Source organism: Macrobrachium rosenbergii, chromosome 13, assembly GCF_040412425.1.
Source record: "Macrobrachium rosenbergii isolate ZJJX-2024 chromosome 13, ASM4041242v1, whole genome shotgun sequence".
Classification (NCBI taxonomy): Eukaryota; Metazoa; Arthropoda; class Malacostraca; order Decapoda; family Palaemonidae; genus Macrobrachium; species Macrobrachium rosenbergii.
The window spans coordinates 60,760,197-60,783,844 of record NC_089753.1 but is presented as its reverse complement, the minus strand read 5'-3'; positions in this window follow the sequence as shown (position 1 = coordinate 60,783,844).

The following is a 23,648-nucleotide window of genomic DNA, read 5'->3' as shown; positions in this document are numbered from 1 at the left end:
CCGTCGTGAGCGGGAAAGTGTACTAGCCTCGACAATGACCCACCTCTGCCATGACAGTTCATTGGCACGTTTGGAACACGCAGCTCTTCTTATGAAATTTTTATCACACCGTGATTTATATACAATCATGAAGCTACAAATGTCGCTTAATATCGAAATTCACGCTACCTCGGTATATATCAGTTGAGAATTGTCGTCGAAGGGGAATTTATATAAGTGATAAATGAATTGGAATCGTGGGGACACGAACCCGCGACGAAAGCCTATTCAGCGACTCCAGTTGATCGTAAACCATTGAGCCATCAAGAGAGGTATAAGTCTTTTGCCGAGATGTCGTACTGTTTTTACCCGTCGTGAGCGGAAAGTGTACTAGCCTCGACAATGACCCACCTCTGCCATGACAGTTCATTGGTGCGTTTGGAACACGCAGCTCTTGTTATGAAATTTTTATCACACCGTGATTTATATACAATCATGAAGCTACAAATGTCGCTTGATATCGAAATTCACGCTACCTCGGTATATATCCGTTGGGAAATTGTCGCCAAGGGAATTTATATAAGTGATAAATGAATTGGAATCATGGGGACACGAACCCATCGACGAAAGACTATTCAGCGACTCACAAAGACGTAAAACCATTGAGCCATCAAGAGAGGTATAAGTCTTTTGCCGAGATGTCGACTGTTTTACCCGTCGTGAGCGGGGAAAGTGTACTAACCTCGACAATGACCCACCTCTGCCATGACAGTTCATTGGTACGTTTGGGAACACGCAGCTCTTGTTATGAAATTTTTATCACACCGTGATTTATATACAATCATGAAGCTACAAATGTCGCTTAATATCGAAATTCACGCCACCTCGTATATATCCGTTGGAGAATTGTGTTGAGGCGTATATAAGTGATAAATGAATTGGAATCGTGGGGACACGAACCCGACGACGAAAGCCTATTCAGCGACTCCAGTTGACGTAAACCATTGAGCCATCAAGAGAGGTATAAGTCTTTTGCCGAGATGTCGTACTGTTTTTACCGTCGTGAGCGGGAAAGTGTACTAGCCTCGACAATGACCCACCTCTGCCATGACAGTTCATTGGTACGTTTGGAACACGCAGCTCTTGTTATGAAATTTTTTATCACACCGTGATTTATATACAATCATGAAGCTACAAATGTCGCTTAATATCGAAATTCACGCTACCTCGGTATATATCCGTTGGAGAATTGTCGCCGAAGGGGAATTTATATAAGTGATAAATGAATTGGAATCGTGGGGACACGAACCCGCGACCAAAGCCTATTCAGCGACTCCAGTTGACGTAAACCATTGAGCCATCAAGAGAGTATAAGTCTTTTGCCGAGATGTCGACTGTTTTTACCCGTCGTGAGCGGGAAAGTGTACTAGCCTGGACAATGACCCACCTCTGCCATGACAGTTCATTGGTATATTTGGAACACGCAGCTCTTGTTATGAAATTTTTATCACACCGTGATTTATATACAATCATGAAGCTACAAATGTCGCTTAATATCGAAATTCACGCTACCTCGGTATATATCCGTTGGAGAATTGTCGCCGAAGGGGAATTTATATAAGTGATAAATGAATTGGAATCGTGGGGACACGAACCCGCGACGAAAGCCTATTCAGCGACTCCAGTTGACGTAAACCATTGAGCCATCAAGAGAGGTATAAGTCTTTTGCCGAGATGTCGTACTGTTTTTACCCGTCGTGAGCGGGGAAAGTGTACTAGCCTCGACAATGACCCACCTCTGCCATGACAGTTCATTGGTACGTTTGGAACACGCAGCTCTTGTTATGAAATTTTATCACACCGTGATTTATATACAATCATGAAGCTACAAATGTCGCTTAATATCGAAATTCACGCTACCTCGGTATATATCCGTTGGAGAATTGTCGCGAAAGGGGAATTTATATAAGTGATAAATGAATTGGAATCGTGGGGACACGAACCCGCGACGAAAGCCTATTCAGCGACTCCAGTTGACGTAAACCATTGAGCCATCAAGAGAGGTATAAGTCTTTGCCGAGATGTCGTACTGTTTTTACCCGTCGTGGAGCGGGAAAGTGTACTAGCCTCAACAATGACCCACCTCTGCCATGACAGTTCATTGGTACGTTTGGAACACGAGCTCTTGTTATGAAATTTTATCACACCGTGATTTATATACAATCATGAAGCTACAAATGTCGCTTAATATCGAAATCCACGCTACTCGGTATATATCCGTTGGAGAATTGTCGCCAAGGAATTTATATAAGTGATAAATGAATTGGAATCGTGGGGACACGAACCCGCGACGAAAGCCTATTCAGCGACTCCAGTTGACGTAAACCATTGAGCCATCAAGAGAGATATAAGTCTTTTGCCGAGATGTCGTACTGTTTTTACCCGTCGTGAGCGGGGAAAGTGTACTAGCCTCGACAATGACCCACCTCTGCCATGACAGTTCATTGGTACGTTTGGAACACGCAGCTCTTGTTATGAAATTTTTATCACACCGTGATTTATATACAATCATGAAGCTACAAATGTCGCTTAATATCGAAATCCACGCTACCTCGGTATATATCCGTTGGAGAATTGTCGCGAAGGGGAATTTATATAAGTGATAAATGAATTGGAATCGTGGGGACACGAACCCGCGACGAAAGCTATTCAGCGACTCCAGTTGACGTAAACCATTGAGCCATCAAAGAGAGGTATAAGTCTTTTGCCGAGATGTCGTACTGTTTTTACCCGTCGTGAGCGGGGAAAGTGTACTAGCCTCGACAATGACCCACCTCCGCCATGACAGTTCATTGGTACGTTTGGAACACGCAGCTCTTGTTATGAAATTTTTATCACACCGTGATTTATATACAATCATGAAGCTACAAATGTCGCTTAATATCGAAATTCACGCTACCTCGGTATATCTCCGTTGGAGAATTGTCGCCGAAGGGGAATTTATATAAGTGATAAATGAATTGGAATCGTGGGGACACGAACCCATTTAAAACCTATTCAGCGACTCCAGTTGACGTAAACCATTGAGCCATCAAGAGAGGTATAAGTCTTTTGCCGAGATGTCGTACTGTTTTTACCCGTCGTGAGCGGGGAAAGTGTACTAGCCTCGACAATGACCCACCTCCGCCATGACAGTTCATTGGGTACGTTTGGAACACGCAGCTCTTGTTATGAAATTTTTATCACACCGTGATTTATATACAATCATGAAGCTACAAATGTCGCTTAATATCGAAATCACGCTACCTCGGTATATATCCGTTGGAGAATTGTCGCCGAAGGGGAATTTATATAAGTGATAAATGAATTGGAATCGTGGGGACACGAACCGCGACGAAAGCCTATTCAGCGACTCCAGTTGGCGTAAACCATTGAGCCATCAAGAGAGGTATAAGTCTTTTGCCGAGATGTCGTACTGTTTTTACCCGTCGTGAGCGGGAAAGTGTACTAGCCTCGACAATGACCCACCTCTGCCATGACAGTTCATTGGTACGTTTGGAACACGCAGCTCTTGTTATGAAATTTTTATCACACCGTGATTTATATACAATCATGAAGCTACAAATGTCGCTTAATATCGAAATTCACGCTACCTCGGTATATATCCGTTGGAGAATTGTCGCGAAGGGGAATTTATATAAGTGATAAATGAATTGGAATCGTGGGGACACGAACCAGCGAAAGCCTATTCAGCGACTCCAGTTGACGTAAACCATTGAGCCATCAAAGGAGAGGTATAAGTCTTTTGCCGAGATGTCGTACTGTTTTTACCGTCGTGAGCGGTGAAAGTGTACTAGCCTCGACAATGACCCACCTCTGCCATGACAGTTCATTGGTACGTTTGGAACACGCAGCTCTTGTTATGAAATTTTTATCACACCGTGATTTATATACAATCATGAAGCTACAAATGTAAGCAATATCGAAATTCACGCTACCTCGGTATATATCCGTTGGAGAATTGTCGAAGGGGAATTTATATAAGTGATAAGTGAATTGGAATCGTGGGGACACGAACCGCGACGAAAGCCTATTCAGCGACTCCAGTTGACGTAAACCATTGAGCCATCAAGAGAGGTATAAGTCTTTTGCCGAGATGTCGTACTGTTTTACCCGTCGTGAGCGGGGAAAGTGTACTAACCTCGACAATGACCCACCTCCGCCATGACAGTTCATTGGTGCGTTTGGAACACGCAGCTCTTGTTATGAAATTTTTATCACACCGTGATTTATATACAATCATGAAGCTACAAATGTCGCTTAATATCGAAATTCACGCTACCTCGGTATATCTCCGTTGGAGAATTGTCGCCGAAGGGGAATTTATATAAGTGATAAATGAATTGGAATCGTGGGGACACGAACCCGCGACGAAAGCCTATTCAGCGACTCCAGTTGACGTAAACCATTGAGCCATCAAGAGAGGTATAAGTCTTTTGCGAGATGTCAGTTGGCTGTTTTTACCCGTCGTGAGCGGGGAAAGTGTACTAGCCTCGACAATGACCCACCTCTGCCATGACAGTTCATTGGTGCGTTTGGAACACGCCAGCTCTTGTTATGAAATTTTTATCACACCGTGATTTATATACAATCATGAAGCTACAAATGTCGCAATATCGAAATTCACGCTACCTCGGTATATATCCGTTGGAGAATTGTCGCGAAAGAGAATTTATATAAGTGATAAATGAATTGGAATCGCGGGGACACAAACCATTGTCGAAATAGTATTCAGCGACTCCAGTTGAACAGTAAACCATTGAGCCATCAAGAGAGGTATAAGTCTTTTGCCGAGATGTCGTCAACTGCTGTTTTTACCCGTCGTGAGCGAAAGTGTACTATTTATCGACAATGACCCACCTCTGCCATGACAGTTCATTGGTAGCGCGTTTGGAACACGCAGCTCTTGTTATGAAATTTTTATCACACCGTGATTTATATACAATCATGAAGCTACAAATGTAAGCAATCTCGAAATTCACGCTACCTCGGTATATATCCGTTGCAGAATTGTCGCCGAAGACGAATTTATATAAGTGATAAATGAATTGGAATCGTGGGGACACGATGGTTTACGTCAACTGGAGTCGCTGAATAGGCTTCCGTCGCATTTCGTGTCCCCACGATTCCAATTCATTTATCACTTATATAAATTCCCCTTCGGCGACAATTCTCCAACGGCTATATACCGAGGTAGCGTGAATTTCATGATATTGGGCGACATTTGTAGCTTCATGATTGTATATAAATCACGGTGTGATAAAAATTTCATAACAAGAGCTGCGTGTTCCAAACGTACCAATGAACTGTCATGGCAGAGGTGGGTCATTGTCGAGGCTAGTACACTTTCCCGCTGAACGACGGGTAAAAACAGTACGACATCTCGGCAAAAGACTTATACCTCTCTTGATGGCTCAATGGTTTACGCCAACTGGAGTCGCTGAATAGGCTTTCAAGGGTTCGTGTCCCCACGATTCCAATTCATTTATCACTTATATAAATTCCTTCGGCGACAATTCTCCAACGGATATATACCGAGGTAGCGTGAATTTCGTTCATTGATGGTTTGGAACACATTTGTAGCTTCATGATTGTATATAAATCACGGTGTGATAAAAATTTCATAACAAGAGCTGCGTTTCCAAACGCATATAATGAACTGTCATGGCAGAGGTGGGTCATTGTCGAGGCTAGTACACTTTCCCCGCTCACGACGGGTAAAAACAGTACGACATCTCGGCAAAAGACTTATACCTCTTGATGGCTCAATGGTTTACGCCAACTGGAGTCGCTGAATAGGCTGTCGCGGGTTCGTGTCCCCACGATTCCAATTCATTTATCACTTATATAAATTCCCTTCGGCGACAATTCTCCAACGGATATATACCGAGGTAGCGTGAATTTCGATATTGGAGCGACATTTGTAGCTTCATGATTGTATATAAATCACGGTGATAAAAATTTCATAACAAGAGCTGCGACCAAACGTACCAATGAACTGTCATGGCAGAGGTGGGTCATTGTCGAGGCTAGTACACTTTCCCCGCTCACGACGGGTAAAAACAGTACGACATCTCGGCAAAAGACTTATACCTCTTTGATGGCTCAATGGTTTACGCCAACTGGAGTCGCTGAATAGGCTTTTTATCGCGGGTTCGTGTCCCCACGATTCCAATTCATTTATCACTTATATAAATTCCTTTCGCGACAATTCTCCAACGGATATATACAGAGGTAGCGTGAATTTCGATATTAAGCGACATTTGTAGCTTCATGATTGTATATAAAATCACGGTGTGATAAAAATTTCATAACAAGAGCTGCGAATTCCAAACGTACCAATGAACTGTCATGGCAGAGGTGGGTCATTGTCGAGGTTAGTACACTTTCCCCGCCACGACGGGTAAAAACAGTAATGACATCTCGCAAAAGACTTATACCTCTTTTGATGGCTCAATGGTTTACGCCAACTGGAGTCGCTGAATAGGCTTTCACGCGGGTTCGTGTCCCCACGATTCCAATTCATTTATCACTGATATAAATTCCCCTTCGCGACAATTCTCCAACGGATATATACCGAGGTAGCGTGAATTTCGATATTAAGCGACATTTGTAGCTTCATGATTGTATATAAATCACGGTGTGATAAAAATTTCATAACAAGAGCTGCGTGTTCCAAACGTACCAATGAACTGTCATGGCAGAGGTGGGTCATTGTCGAGGCTAGTACACTTTCCCGCTCACGACGGGTAAAAACAGTACGACATCTCGGCAAAAGACTTATACCTCTCTTGATGGCTCAATGGTTTACGCCAACTGGAGTCGCTGAATAGGCTTTTCGTCGCGGTTCGTGTCCCCACGATTCCAATTCATTTATCACTGATATAAATTCCTTCGGCGACAATTCTCCAACGGATATATACCGAGGTAGCGTGAATTTCGATATTGCTTACATTTGTAGCTTCATGATTGTATATAAAATCACGGTGTGATAAAATTTCATAACAAGAGCTGCGTGTTCCAAACGTACCAATGAACTGTCATGGCAGTGGTGGGTCATTGTCGAGGCTAGTACACTTTCCCCGCTCACGACGGGTAAAAACAGTACGACATCTCGGCAAAAGACTTATACCTCTTTGATGGCTCAATGGTTTACGCCAACTGGAGTCGCTGAATAGGCTTTCGTCGCGGGTTCGTGTCCCCACGATTCCAATTCATTTATCACTTATATAAATTCCTTCGGCGACAATTCTCCAACGGATATATACCGAGGTAGCGTGAATTTCGATATTAAGCGACATTTGTAACTTCATGATTGTATATAAATCACGGTGTGATAAAAATTTCATAACAAGAGCTGCGTGTTCCAAACGTACCAATGAACTGTCATGGCAGAGGTGGGTCATTGTCGAGGTTAGTACACTTTCCCGCTCACGACGGGTAAAAACAGTACGACATCTCGGCAAAAGACTTATACCTCTCTTGATGGCTCAATGGTTTACGCCAACTGGAGTCGCTGAATAGGCTTTCGTCGCGGGTTCGTGTCCCCACGATTCCAATTCATTTATCACTTATATAAATTCCTTTCGGCTACAATTCTCCAACGGATATATACCGAGGTAGCGTGAATTTCGATATTAAGCGACATTTGTAGCTTCATGATTGTATATAAATCACGGTGTGATAAAAATTTCATAACAAGAGCTGCGTGTTCCAAACGTACCAATGAACTGTCATGGCAGAGGTGGGTCATTGTCGAGGCTAGTACACTTTCCCCGCTCACGACGGGTAAAAACAGTACGACATCTCGGCAAAAGACTTATACCTCTTTGATGGCTCAATGGTTTACGCCAACTGAGTCGCTGAATAGGCTTTCGTCGCGGGTTCGTGTCCCCACGATTCCAATTCATTTATCACTTATATAAATTCCTTCGGCGACAATTCTCCAACGGATATATACCGAGGTAGCGTGAATTTCGATATTAAGCGACATTTGTAGCTTCATGATTGTATATAAATCACGGTGTGATAAAAATTTCATAACAAGAGCTGCGTGTTCCAAACGTACCAATGAACTGTCATGGCAGAGGTGGGTCATTGTCGAGGCTAGTACACTTTCCCCGCTCACGACGGGTAAAACAGTACGACATCTCGGCAAAAGACTTATACCTCTCTTGATGGCTCAATGGTTTACGCCAACTGGAGTCGCTGAATAGGCTTTCATCGCGGGTTCGTGTCCCCACGATTCCAATTCATTTATCACTTATATAAATTCCTTTCGCGACAATTCTCCAACGGATATATACCGAGGTAGCGTGAATTTCGATATTGCGACATTTGTAGCTTCATGATTGTATATAAATCACGGTGTGATAAAAATTTCATAACAAGAGCTGCGTGTTCCAAACGTACCAATGAACTGTCATGGCAGAGGTGGGTCATTGTCGAGGCTAGTACACTTTCCCCGCTCACGACGGGTAAAAACAGTACGACATCTCGGCAAAAGACTTATACCTCTTTGATGGCTCAATGGTTTACGCCAACTGAGTCGGTGAATAGGCTTTCGCGGGTTCGTGTCCCCACGATTCCAATTCATTTATCACTTATATAAATTCCTTCGGCGACAATTCTCCAACGGATATATACCGAGGTAGCGTGAATTTCGATATTAAGCGACATTTGTAGCTTCATGATTGTATATAAATCACGGTGTGATAGAAATTTCATAACAAGAGCTGCGTGTTCCAAACGTACCAATGAACTGTCATGGCAGAGGTGGGTCATTGTCGAGGCTAGTACACTTTCCCGCCACGACGGGTAAAAACAGTACGACATCTCGCAAAAGACTTATACCTCTCTTGATGGCTCAATGGTTTACGCCAACTGGAGTCGCTGAATAGGCTTTTGTCGCGGGTTCGTGTCCCCACAATTCCAATTCATTTATCACTTATATAAATTCCTCTTCGCGACAATTCTCCAACGGATATATACCGAGGTAGCGTGAATTTCGATATTAAGCGACATTTGTAGCTTCATGATTGTATATAAATCACGGTGTGATAAAAATTTCATAACAAGAGCTGCGTGTTCCAAACGTACCAATGAACTGTCATGGCAGAGGTGGGTCATTGTCGTGGCTAGTACACTTTCCCCGCTCACGACGGGTAAAAACAGTACGACATCTCGGCAAAAGACTTATACCTCTTGATGGCTCAATGGTTTACGCCAACTGGAGTCGCTGAATAGGCTTTCGTCGCGGGTTCGTGTCCCCACGATTCCAATTCATTTATCACTGATATAAATTCCCTTCGGCGACAATTCTCCAACGGATATATACCGAGGTAGCGTGAATTTCGATATTGCGACATTTGTAGCTTCATGATTGTATATAAATCACGGTGTGATAAAAATTTCATAACAAGAGCTGCGTTTCCAAACGTACCAATGAACTGTCATGGCAGTGGTGGGTCATTGTCGAGGCTAGTACACTTTCCCCGCTCACGACGGGTAAAAACAGTACGACATCTCGGCAAAAGACTTATACCTCTCTTGATGGCTCAATGGTTTACGCCAACTGGAGTCGCTGAATAGGTTTCGTCGCGGGTTCGTGTCCCCACGATTCCAATTCATTTATCACTTATATAAATTCCCTTCGGCGACAATTCTCCAACGGATATATACCGAGGTAGCGTGAATTTCGATATTAAGCTTACATTTGTAACTTCATGATTGTATATAAATCACGGTGTGATAAAAATTTCATAACAAGAGCTGCGTGTTCCAAACGTACTAATGAACTGTCATGGCAGAGGTGGGTCATTGTCGAGGCTAGTACACTTTCCCCGCTCACGACGGGTAAAAACAGTACGACATCTCGGCAAAAGACTTATACCCTCTCTTGATGGCTCAATGGTTTACGCCAACTGGAGTCGCTGAATAGGCTTTCGTCGCGGTTCGTGTCCCCACGATTCCAATTCATTTATCACTTATATAAATTCCCTTCGGCTACAATTCTCCAACGGATATATACCGAGGTAGCGTGAATTTCGATATTAAGCGACATTTGTAGCTTCATGATTGTATATAAATCACGGTGTGATAAAAATTTCATAACAAGAGCTGCGTGTTCCAAACGTACCAATGAACTATCATGGCAGAGGTGGGTCATTGTCGAGGCTAGTACACTTTCCCCGCTCACGACAGGTAAAAACAGTGCGACATCTCGGCAAAAGACTTATACCTCTTTGATGGCTCAATGGTTTACGTCAACTGGAGTCGCTGAATAGGCTTTCGTCGCGGTTCGTGTCCCCACGATTCCAATTCATTTATCACTTATATAAATTCCCTTTGGCGACAATTCTCCAACGGATATATAGCGAGGTAGCGTGAATTTCGATATTAAGCGACATTTGTAGCTTCATGATTGTATATAAATCACGGTGTGATAAAAATTTCATAACAAGAGCTGCGTGTTCCAAACGTACCAATGAACTGTCATGGCAGAGGTGGGTCATTGTCGAGGCTAGTACACTTTCCCGCCACGACGGGTAAAAACAGTACGACATCTCGGCAAAAGACTTATACCTCTCTTGATGGCTCAATGGTTTACGTCAACTGGAGTCGCTGAATAGGCTTTATCGCGGGTTCGTGTCCCCACGATTCCAATTCATTTATCACTTATATAAATTCCCCTTCGTGACAATTCTCCAACGGATATATACCGAGGTAGCGTGAATTTCGATATTAAGCGACATTTGTAGCTTCATGATTGTATATAAATCACGGTGTGATAAAAATTTCATAACAAGAGCTGCGTGTTCCAAACGTACCAATGAACTGTCATGGCAGAGGTGGGTCATTGTCGAGGTTAGTACACTTTCCCCGCTCACGACGGGTAAAAACAGTACGACATCTCGCAAAAGACTTATACCTCTCTTGATGGCTCAATGGTTTACGTCAACTGGAGTCGGTGAATAGGCTTTCGTCGCGGGTTCGTGTCCCCACGATTCCAATTCATTTATCACTTATATAAATTCCCTTCGGCGACAATTCTCCAACGGATATATACCGAGGTAGCGTGAATTTCGATATTAAGCAACATTTGTAGCTTCATGATTGTATATAAATCACGGTGTGATAGATATTTCATAACAAGAGCTGCGTGTTCCAAACGTACCAATGAACTGTCATGGCAGAGGTGGGTCATTGTCGAGGCTAGTACACTTTCCCCGCTCACGACGGGTAAAAACAGTACGACATCTCGGCAAAAGACTTATACCTCTTGATGGCTCAATGGTTTACGTCAACTGGAGTCGCTGAATAGGCTTTCGTCGCGGGTTCGTGTCCCCACGATTCCAATTCATTTATCACTTATATAAATTCCCCTTCGGCGACAATTCTCCAACGGATATATACCGAGGTAGCGTGAATTTCGATATTAAGCGACATTTGTAGCTTCATGATTGTATATAAATCACGGTGTGATAAAAATTTCATAACAAGAGCTGCGTGTTCCAAACGTACCAATGAACTGTCATGGCAGAGGTGGGTCATTGTCGTGGCTAGTACACTTTCCCCGCTCACGACGGGTAAAAACAGTACGACATCTCGGCAAAAGACTTATACCTCTTGATGGCTCAATGGTTTACGTCAACTGGAGTCGCTGAATAGGCTTTCGTCGCGGTTGGTGTCCCCACGATTCCAATTCATTTATCACTTATATAAATTCCCCTTCGGCGACAATTCTCCAACGGATATATACCGAGGTAGCGTGAATTTCGCTATTAAGCGACATTTGTAGCTTCATGATTGTATATAAATCACGGTGTGATAAAAATTTCATAACAAGAGCTGCGTGTTCCAAACGTACCAATGAACTGTCATGGCAGAGGTGGGTCATTGTCGAGGCTAGTACACTTTCCCGCTCACGACGGTTAAAAACAGTACGACATCTCGGCAAAAGACTTATACCTCTCTTGATGGCTCAATGGTTTACGCCAACTGGAGTCGCTGAATAGGTTTTCGTCGCGGGTTCGTGTCCCCACGATTCCAATTCATTTATCACTTATATAAATTCCCCTTCGGCGACAATTCTCCAACGGATATATACAGAGGTAGCGTGAATTTCGATATTAAGCGACATTTGTAGCTTCATGATTGTATATAAATCACGGTGTGATAAAAATTTCATAACAAGAGCTGCGTGTTCCAAACGTACCAATGAACTGTCATTGCAGAGGTGGGTCATTGTCGAGGCTAGTACACTTTCCCCGCTCACGACGGGTAAAAACAGTACGACATCTCGGCAAAAGACTTATACCTCTCTTGATGGCTCAATGGTTTACGTCAACTGGAGTCGCTGAATAGGCTTTCGTCGCGGGTTCGTGTCCCCACGATTCCAATTCATTTATCACTTATATAAATTCCCCTTCGGCGACAATTCTCCAACGGATACATACCGAGGTAGCGTGAATTTCGATATTAAGCGACATTTGTAGCTTCATGATTGTATATAAATCACGGTGTGATAAAATTTCATAACAAGAGCTGCGTGTTCCAAACGTACCAATGAACTGTCATGGCAGAGGTGGGTCATTGTCGAGGCTAGTACACTTTCCCCGCTCACGACGTGTAAAAACAGTACGACATCTCGGCAAAAGACTTATACCTCTCTTGATGGCTCAATGGTTTACGTCAACTGGAGTCGCTGAATAGGCTTTCGTCGCGGGTTCGTGTCCCCACGATTCCAATTCATTTATCACTTATATAAATTCCCCTTCGGCGACAATCTCCAACGGATATATACCGAGGTAGCGTGAATTTCGATATTAAGCGACATTTGTAGCTTCATGATTGTATATAAATCACGGTGTGATAAAAATTTCATAACAAGAGCTGCGTGTTCCAAACGTACCAATGAACTGTCATGGCAGAGGTGGGTCATTGTCGAGGCTAGTACACTTTCCCCGCTCACGACGGGTAAAAACAGTACGACATCTCGGCAAAAGACTTATATCTCTCTTGATGGCTCAATAGGCTTTGTCGCGGGTTCGTGTCCCCACGATTCCAATTCATTTATCACTTATATAAATTCCCCTTCGGCGACAATTCTCCAACGGATGTATACCGAGGTAGCGTGAATTTCGATATTAAGCAACATTTGTAGCTTCATGATTGTATATAAATCACGGTGTGATAAAATTTCATAACAAGAGCTGCGTGTTCCAAACGTACCAATGAACTGTCATGGCAGAGGTGGGTCATTGTCGAGGCTAGTACACTTTCCCCGCTCACGACGGGTAAAAACAGTACGACATCTCGGCAAAAGACTTATACCTCTCTTGATGGCTCAATGGCTTACGTCAACTGGAGTCGCTGAATAGGCTTTCGTCGCGGGTTCGTGTCCCCACGATTCCAATTCATTTATCACTTATATAAATTCCCCTTCGGCAAACAATTCTCCAACGGATATATACCGAGGTAGCGTGAATTTCGATATTAAGCGACATTTGTAGCTTCATGATTGTATATAAATCACGGTGTGATAAAAATTTCATAACAAGAGCTGCGTGTTCCAAACGTACCAATGAACTGTCATGGCAGAGGTGGGTCATTGTCGAGGCTAGCACACTTTCCCCGCTCACGACGGGTAAAACAGTATGACATCTCGGCAAAAGACTTATACCTCTTTGATGGCTCAATGGTTTACGTCAACTGGAGTCGCTGAATAGGCTTTCGTCGCGGGTTCGTGTCCCCACAATTCCAATTCATTTATCACTTATATAAATTCCCTTCGCGATACAATTCTCCAACGGATATATACCGAGGTAGCGTGAATTTCGATATTAAGCGACATTTGTAGCTTCATGATTGTATATATAAATCACGGTGTGATAAAAATTTCATAACAAGAGCTGCGTGTTCCAAACGCACCAATGAACTGTCATGGCAGAGGTGGGTCATTGTCGAGGTTAGCACACTTTCCCCTCACGACGGGTAAAAACAGTACGACATCTCGGCAAAAGACTTATACCTCTCTTGATGGCTCAATGGTTTACGTCAACTGGAGTCGCTGAATAGGCTTTCGTCGCGGGTTCGTGTCCCCACGATTCCAATTCATTTATCACTTATATAAATTCCCCTTCGGCGACAATTCTCCAACGGATATATACCGAGGTAGCGTGAATTTCGATATTAAGCGACATTTGTAGCTTCATGATTGTATATAAATCACGGTGTGATAAAAATTTCATAACAAGAGCTGCGTGTTCCAAACGTACCAATGAACTGTCATGGCAGAGGTGGGTCATTGTCGAGGCTAGTACACTTTCCCCGCTCACGACGGGTAAAAACAGTACGACATCTCGGCAAAAGACTTATACCTCTCTTGATGGCTCAATGGTTTACGCCAACTAGAGTCGCTGAATAGGCTTTTTCGCGGGTTCGTGTCCCCACGATTCCAATTCATTTATCACTTATATAAATTCCCTTCGGCGACAATTCTCCAACGGATATATACCGAGGTAGCGTGAATTTCGATATTAAGCGACATTTGTAGCTTCATGATTGTATATATATATATATATATATATATATATATATATATATATATATATATATATATATATATATATATATATATATATATATATATATATATATATATATATATATATATATATATATATATATATATATATATATATATATATATATATATATATATATATATATATATATATATATATATATATATATATATATATATATATATATATGTATATATATATATATATATATATATATATATATATATATATATATATATATATATATATATATATATATATATATATAGATATATATATAAATTATATATATATATATGTATATATATATATATATATATATATATATATATATATATATATATACCAACTCTATGTTCATTTGAAAATTCACCTTCAGTTAAGTCGTCCTTATCTGCAGAAGAACAATACCGAATATTTGTACCAAACTTATCCCAAACCATTACTGAAACTTGAATGACTTTTATTTCGAAAGTTCAGTGAGGTAAACTTTGTTAATGACTTATAGAACACGTTATCAAAGATATATTTTCTTCTTTCCAGGCTAACATTTGAAAACATTTCATGCATGAGATTTCTCTTCGTGAAACTATGTAAGGAATGCAATGAGTTCAATGCGAATCTAGCCGGGAATATCCTTTTCCAGAGAAACAAATAAAGAATGCGTCGAAGTTTATTTGGCGCAATCGATTTTTCTGTATAGCCGCTACAACATATTATCAAGGCCACCGAAAATAGATCTATCTTTCGATGGTCTCAGTATAATGCCGTATGAGCCGCGACCCATGAAACTTTAACCATGACCCGGTGGTGGCCTATCCTATATTGTTGCCAGAGGCACGATTATGGCTAACTTTAACCTTAAATAAAATAAAAACTGCTGAGGCTAGAGGGCTACAATTTGCTATGTTTGATGACTGGAGGGTGGATGATCAACATAACAACCTGTGTCCCTCTAGCCTCATTAGTTTTTGAGATCTGGGGGCGGACAGAAAAAATATGGACAGAAAAAAGTGCGGACGGACAGACAAAGCCGGCACAATAGTTTTCTTTTGCAGAAAGCTAAAACCGAACACCAACTATCGTTAAGATATGACCAAAATTCTACCAATTTTAGTCATGTAAGTGACAACATGCAAATTATTAACTGGGATACATTGTATAGAGTTTACCTAAGTTTGTGACGTTTCAAAGGTCAGATACTTGTAACGGCGTTCATTGAATATGAAACCACAAAACCATATAAGATCGACTATAACTTTTTTTATCCAGTTTTAAAGATGATCACTCATCCTTTCTGATAACCAGAAAGTGACGAACTCCTATATTTGCCTGCCATTTAGAATACCTTTGTATAATAGATAGCTCATTATGAAGGGGTGGAGACAACACGCTTTCCGTTCTCCCTACTGTTTTATTTATTTGTACATTTCCTACTTTATACTGCTTTATATAGATTTAACATACACATATACATATATGAATATATATAGATAGATAGATTTTTTATATATATATATATATATATATATATATATATATATATATATATATATATATATATATATATATATATATATATGTATGTGTATATATATATGTATGTATATATATATAGTATATATATATATATATATATATATATATATATATATATATATATATATATATATATATATATATGTGTATATGTGTGTGTGTGTGTGTGTGTGTGTGTGTGTGTGTGTGTTCGTGTGTAATCGCGTGAATGTGTTTATCATGATATGAATAGGGTTATGATTACTATTACTCTGAATATGTCATCAGAATCCAAACCTAAATTAAAAATGTTAATTTCAATCCTTCCTTTTCAGCCTTGCTCATCATGTATTTGTAAAAAAAATTGCATTTTATATACAGGGTTATTTTTCCAAATGGCCATTTTCAGAGCAAATATTCGTTGAAAAACTGTTTTCTGTGCAAGATAATTATCACTGCACATTAAACATTTTGTACATCATTGACGTGCGTAACTACGGGTTTCATTGGACACGCATACACTCAAACACACACACACACATGTATGTATGTATGTATGTATATGTGTATGCATGTATGTAAGTACGCATGTATGTATGCATGTACATAATTTCATCCAAAAGTCAGTGAATATCTAGACTGCCAGTTTCTCAAATTCTGTAAATGGCTACTTGAAAGCTACATAAAGTGTTACTTGACTTTCAGCCAAGCTTTGTGACTAAACTATTCTAAGTCACTTGTTGGTTTGTTGAGGTGCCACGAGAGAGTTTCACAATCAGTGTTAAGAGTTATTTAGTTCCGCGAGTTGGAAAGTAAACTCCTGATTCCTTTCTTTTTACGAAGCCTGCTCATAGCGCTTCCAACGAGACTTTCCATAGTTTGAAATAGGAAAGTGAGAAAGAAAAGGAAAACTAAAAAGCAATTTCTGCTTGTGGAGGAGAAAATGATCAAATGTTATTTCTGTCTTAGAGTCGATGGAGAAACAGCCTTTCCTCCAAACGTCAGAAATAATAAATGCGGGCTAATGGAGCTTGCATTGGAAAGCAAGTAGTATATTTTTACACCGGTTTGTTTTTCTTTTTTTAACTAATCTGTCTTACCTGGTGTCATTTCAGCTTACATATTAGTTTTAATATTCTTAGAGAAAATTTTTAATTATTTCTATTGAGGTCTCTAAAACTGAATAAAAGAAAAGTCGCAAAATATGAGTCATGGAGTTATTTTTCTAAGGGATTTTATTTCAAGAAAGAGGGAAGTATAATGATGTCCTGATTTAGGTAACTGGTAAGTTATCTGATCTGGGAGAGATGGCATTTAATGTAAAAAAAACTCTTTGGCCCTCCACTCAAATAACTTCAAGTGACAAAGAAATTTTCTGGATATATTTTCAGAACTTGGTCCCTCATGTATTCAGCTACGGAATGTTTTATTAGTTTCCTTCAATTGCTTCTTGAATATCAGTAGTAAACTTTCGAAGAGGAATGCATCATAGGGTCATCTATAATGCCTAAATTTAAAACAGCAGTCACTTGTACATTCTGCTACTTTCTTCTTCTCCTGCTGCTGCACCTCTAAACCATTGATTTGATTATTCAGATATCATAAAATAGTTTTTGTATTTATTTCATCTATTCTGTTTTAACTCTATTGAATATTTTGTTTCATTTTATTTTTCCACTATCCCTTAAGAGTACAGTACCCTGCCCAGGCGCTATCGTTCGGACATGTCTAAGTTTTGAAAAACAGTTTTTCTTTCATTGCTAACTATAATTTTTATCACATCAAAATTGTGGAGGTGATATATATATATATATATATATATATATATATATATATATATATATATATATATATATATATATATATATATATATATATATATATATATATATATATATATATATATATATATATATATATATATATATATATATATATATATATATATATATATATATATATATATATATATATATATATATATATATATATATATATATATATATATATATATATATATATATATATATATATATATATATATATATATATATATATATATATATATATATATATATATATATATATGTATATATATATAGGTGTGTGTGTGTGTATGCATGTACAGTATATATACGTTTAGCCATGTTGGATTATCCTTACCCATCAACGACTAACCCTTAAAAATGCAAATTTTGGAAGTTCCAGATAGATCGTTTGATAATTTGTAACTGGAAAAAAAATGACTTCTGGAATTCTATCAGATTCTCTGGAATTATTCGAACTTTAAATACGGGGTCTCGTCATTAAAAAATGTACTTTTTTAGCTGCAATAACAAAAAACGTCATGAAAACACTGAGAAAAAATCGACTGAGATGAGAGAAAAGTCCTACCAACGGTTTTCGTGCATTTACAAATCAAGGGAATAACTGAGACATGGAGTGATAGCAAGGATCGCCACAGAAGACTTTGCATGGACACAATCATGCTTCTACAACAAAGGAAAATGGCTATGCTTTCTGTAAAGTATTCAAGTCCTCCACTTAGGTTATTACTCGCACCAAAAGACTCCAAATTCAGTCGTTCATCCTGCATATATGCAAAATGACATTCACAAAGGCTCTTGTTACAGTTCTGAAAGCCTTTGTAATAAAGAGTGGCACGAACAAGGCCCTGAATAATATCCAGACCTGAAAACGATGGCAGTGACATTTACCAAATGAGACCAAGTTAGCAAATGACAAAAGGTAATGGGACGCCGCATTTTTCATCTCGTGCGGGGAAAGGGAAAATGTGAATTGTAAAGCGCTAAAAGATTTTATGAAACGAGATTAAAAGAAAGAAGAACGAGGAGAAGAAACAGCCATCCACTCGATACGCCAAAGTCATGCCATCGTCATGAGCGATTTTTAAAACCTTTCCTTATTTATGACTGCTCTATGGAACTTCTTTCATCAAATATATAACTTTATAATGTTGTTTTTCGTCTGCTAATGATCCATAATTTTACCCTCCATCTACACATTCTAGTTTGTTTTCCTGTTGTTTCCAATTGGTAAGTGTAGAAGAACAACTAAATGAAGTACAAGCATTCGTTACCGCAAAACTTCTGAATGCAATGACATCTGGTAACTAAGCTCTAAATATCGCACAATTTTGTGTAAAGAACTACTGTGAATAGGAATCATAAATTACTGTACATTTTAAAGTCAGTTCCATAGTGGGTGATACAGCAAACATAGTAATAGAATTCAGTTGTAAACATTGACACGGTCATTTTTGTGAAGCATGCGTCAACAGTATGCAAACGCTGAAGAATTTTATGTTGATGATAAAACTCATTTCACCACTTTTATCAGTACGGTACATGGTCCACTGCAATAACAAGGTTTAACATTTTTCAACTGCAAATATTTTTCCCTGTTATTAAAACAAAGGTGAATATTCGCCCTTTTTTTCGTTATCGTTCCTCGTGTTTGAGTGTTCGTCTGCTTTAGCAGTCATTTCGGTACAGACATTCTCTTTGTTGTGTAAACAAAAAAAAAAAAAACACAAAATGAGCCGAAGTTTCTTCGGCGCAATCGAGTTTTCTGTACAGCGAATAATGCTGAAACTCTCAGCCACGGCCCATGAAACTTTCAACCGCGGCCCATGAAACTTACAGGCATGGCCCGGTGGTGGCCTGTGTTGTTAGCACCTATAGCGGTTCCAGACGCACGATCATGGCCAACTTTAACCTTAAATAAAATAAAAACTACTGAGGCTAGAGGACTGCAGTTTGGTAAGTTTGATGACTGGAGGGTGGATGACCAACATACCAATTTGCAGCCCTCTAACCTCAGTAGTTTTCAAGATCTAAGGGCGGACAGAAAAGTGCGGACGGACAGACAAATAGCCATCTCAATAGCTTTCTTTTACGGAAAACTAAAACAAGCAGAATTTTGCACATGCTGGAAGATATAACAATTCCTGAAACACAACGACACTACCCACAATAAAGCGAAAGTGGATTGCCTCCAAGAATTTAATATTGTCAAATACGTCGGTCCTTTAATGCTAGTAAAGGGAAATACAATTCACGAGAGCTGGCATTTCTTTCGCGCAGTGACGACGTTTCCAGGCCATCCATTAGCCAAAACAATTGCGTCTGGATTTCTCAGAATAACTTCCTATTCTCTGCTTATATACTGTTATTAATTCTATCATTTTATCTACCCTTTCTGGTCTCATAAAATAGTCCTGACTAATATAAAGAACCGATGTCTGTTAAAAATTTGCAGGGGTATACAACTAACCATATGTTGTTTACGTTATCCAAAAAAATCGAGCTCTGGTCAGAAAATAATCCTTCTCTCTCTCTCTCTCTCTCTCTCTCTCTCTCTCTCTCTCTCTCTCTCTGTGTGTGTGTTCCTCGCTGGGTGAGCGGGTTCCGTTCTCAACTACCACTCTGTTGGTCGTGAGTTCGAATCTCCGACCGACCAGTGAAGAACAAGAGGAATTTGTTTCTGGTGATAGAAATTCATTTCTCGCTATAATGTGGTCCGGATTCCACAATAAGCTGTAGGTCCCATTGCTAGGTAACCCATTGGTTCTTAGCCACGTAAAAATAAATCTAATCCTTCTGGCCAGCCCTAGGAGAGCTGTTAATCAGCTCGGTGGTCTGGTTAAACTAAGATATACTTTCTCTCTCTCTCTCTCTCTCTCTCTCTCTCTCTCTCTCTCTCTCTCTCTCGAATAATCTTAACAATTTAAAATGAGCTATTTTCATAGCCATTCAATTTACATTCAACTGTCGGGTCTGTGATACTGGTCATGCTCGAATTCACGCTTCATCGCCATTTGGTATACTGTACAGTTCAATAACGCTTTAGACTTCAAGAGGAGACGGTAATATCTGCGTTTTAAGAGTGACATTACTCACCGTGAGAGGAGAAATTGAATAGACGTTCACAAACCTCAAAAGCAGTATGACCCAAATTGCCGGTTTCATTTCCTTGACCCGGCTATTTCAGCCTCAGGTGAACTGAATGGAACAAAAGCATTTGTTCCCGTCCTTTACTGTAGCAAAGGTATCCTGCAATTTCTCTGAAGGCTCTCCATCTCACAATGGCTGTCTTGATTCCCGCTGTGAATTACTCCTTGAGTGTGATGGCGTATTCATAAATATGTGTTCTAGACTGCAAATATTCGTTTCGCAAATCTTTCGTGACGAGGAGTCCATACTTTATTTCTTACTGAAGACATTTTTATTCTATTGGACAATATTTTTATCATGGGTAATAATAACCAAGCTAATAGCATTAAGAGTAAATGACTTTAACCTAAATTAAAGTAAATGACTTTCTGCACATAAATGAATATCTCTCTTATATATATATATATTTATATATATATATATATATATATATATATATATATATATATATATATATATATATTATACATGACGTGCTATGCAATCGAGTGAGGACTATGGAATCAAATTGGAATCCTTAAGGATTAAGGAAGACTTTCAGCTCCTTAACTTTCTATTTCCACATGGAGATTGTTAACACGAAATGTTTGCAATTGCACTTCTCAGAAGTCCCTTACTCGAGCACATCTGCAAGAGAGAGGGTAAACACTCAAGATTTTCTCAAAGACTTGCTGGACCGGCCCTACGTTTCTAGACTGGTAGTTCATTCCATTCAACTAGTAATGTGCCCCGAAGTTTTCCTCCTGTTACACCCTTCAAACATATTACTGTCAATTTCCGTGTCAGCGCTGAATGACCTCATAGGTCCCAGTGCTTGGCCTTTGGCCTAAATTCAAATTCTATATTCAATTCAATTCAATTAGTTATATACATTCAAAAAGTCTGTTTCTTGATAGGCAACAAAACAGAAACTTGAAGAATCCATTGAATCGTCAGAAGTTAGTTTTTGGGATTATGGCAAAAGAAAATTACGATGAAATGGAAAGGTCATGAAGCCCATCTTAGTTGGGTAAAACAACTACCTAACAATATTACCTAACATAACCACTTCAGTCATTTTCTATTTTCTTCCGGTGGTGTGGGGACCAATCAGTGGTTCGAAAAGGCCTGAAAAGAAAGGTATCGCCACAGTTTTGAAAAAGAATTAAACTCGACCATTTCTAATTATTTACACCTTCCCCTATTGGTTAAGTCGAAAAACTTTCCAAATATCAACAGGCCTCTTTTGTGACATGAAAGATTATACAACAATTTTTCCCCTTTACTCTCAGTCCTGTAAGATTCTCGTGGTCTATCTATCTTGTGCGTTGCTGTCACAAGACAAAATTCGATGAGCCTTCCAGGGCTTTGCTATAGTTTTAAACAGAAACTTTCGACAGATGGAAATGATGATTACACGATTGTTGAGTGACAAATAATAAGATGAAAATCCTTTATCACTAGAGAGTAAATGTTTGCCTCATATTTGACATCGTCAGACTAGCACGAAATTAGACTTGTGTGCAGGAAAATGAAACAGGGAAGCCAAAACGTTATTTTTTCTTTAAACGTTAGTCTTTAATCTTAATTATTCTCCTCTAATTACCTTAGGCTACACGTAGATTCTGATATATATATATATATATATATATATATATATATATATATATATATATATATATATATATGTATATATATATATATATATATATATATATATATATATATATATATATATATATATATATATATATATATATATATATATATATATATAATATATATATATATATATATATATATATATATATATATATATATATATATATATATATATATATATATATATATATATATATATATATATATATATATATATATATATATATATTCATATATATATATATATATATATCATAAATAAATAAATATATATATACCTATATATATTTATATATATATATATAAAATTATATATATCAAATAAATATACATATATATATATATATATATATATATATATATATATAATTATATATATATATATATATATATATATATATATATATATATATATATATATAAATTTCTATATATCAGGATATATATATATATATTTTATAAGGCATATATGCTATATATATATACAAGTCATAAAAGAAATTGGAACCTATATATAATATTTATATATATGTATGGCCTATGGGCATATATTTCAAATGAAAGACCTATTAGATCCTGATATAGTCAGAAATTTGTTGATTATTTATATATATATATATATATATATGTATATATATATATATATATATATATATATATATATATATATATATATATATATATATATATATATATATATATATAAAACATTTATTAAAAATTATTCGTGTAATTAATCTAACCACTATATTTGGCATTTTGGTAAAAGCTACAGCACTGCTTCAAGTATATATATATATATATATATATATATATATATATATATATATATATATATATATATATATATATATATATATATATATATATAAACGCCATATCGCTT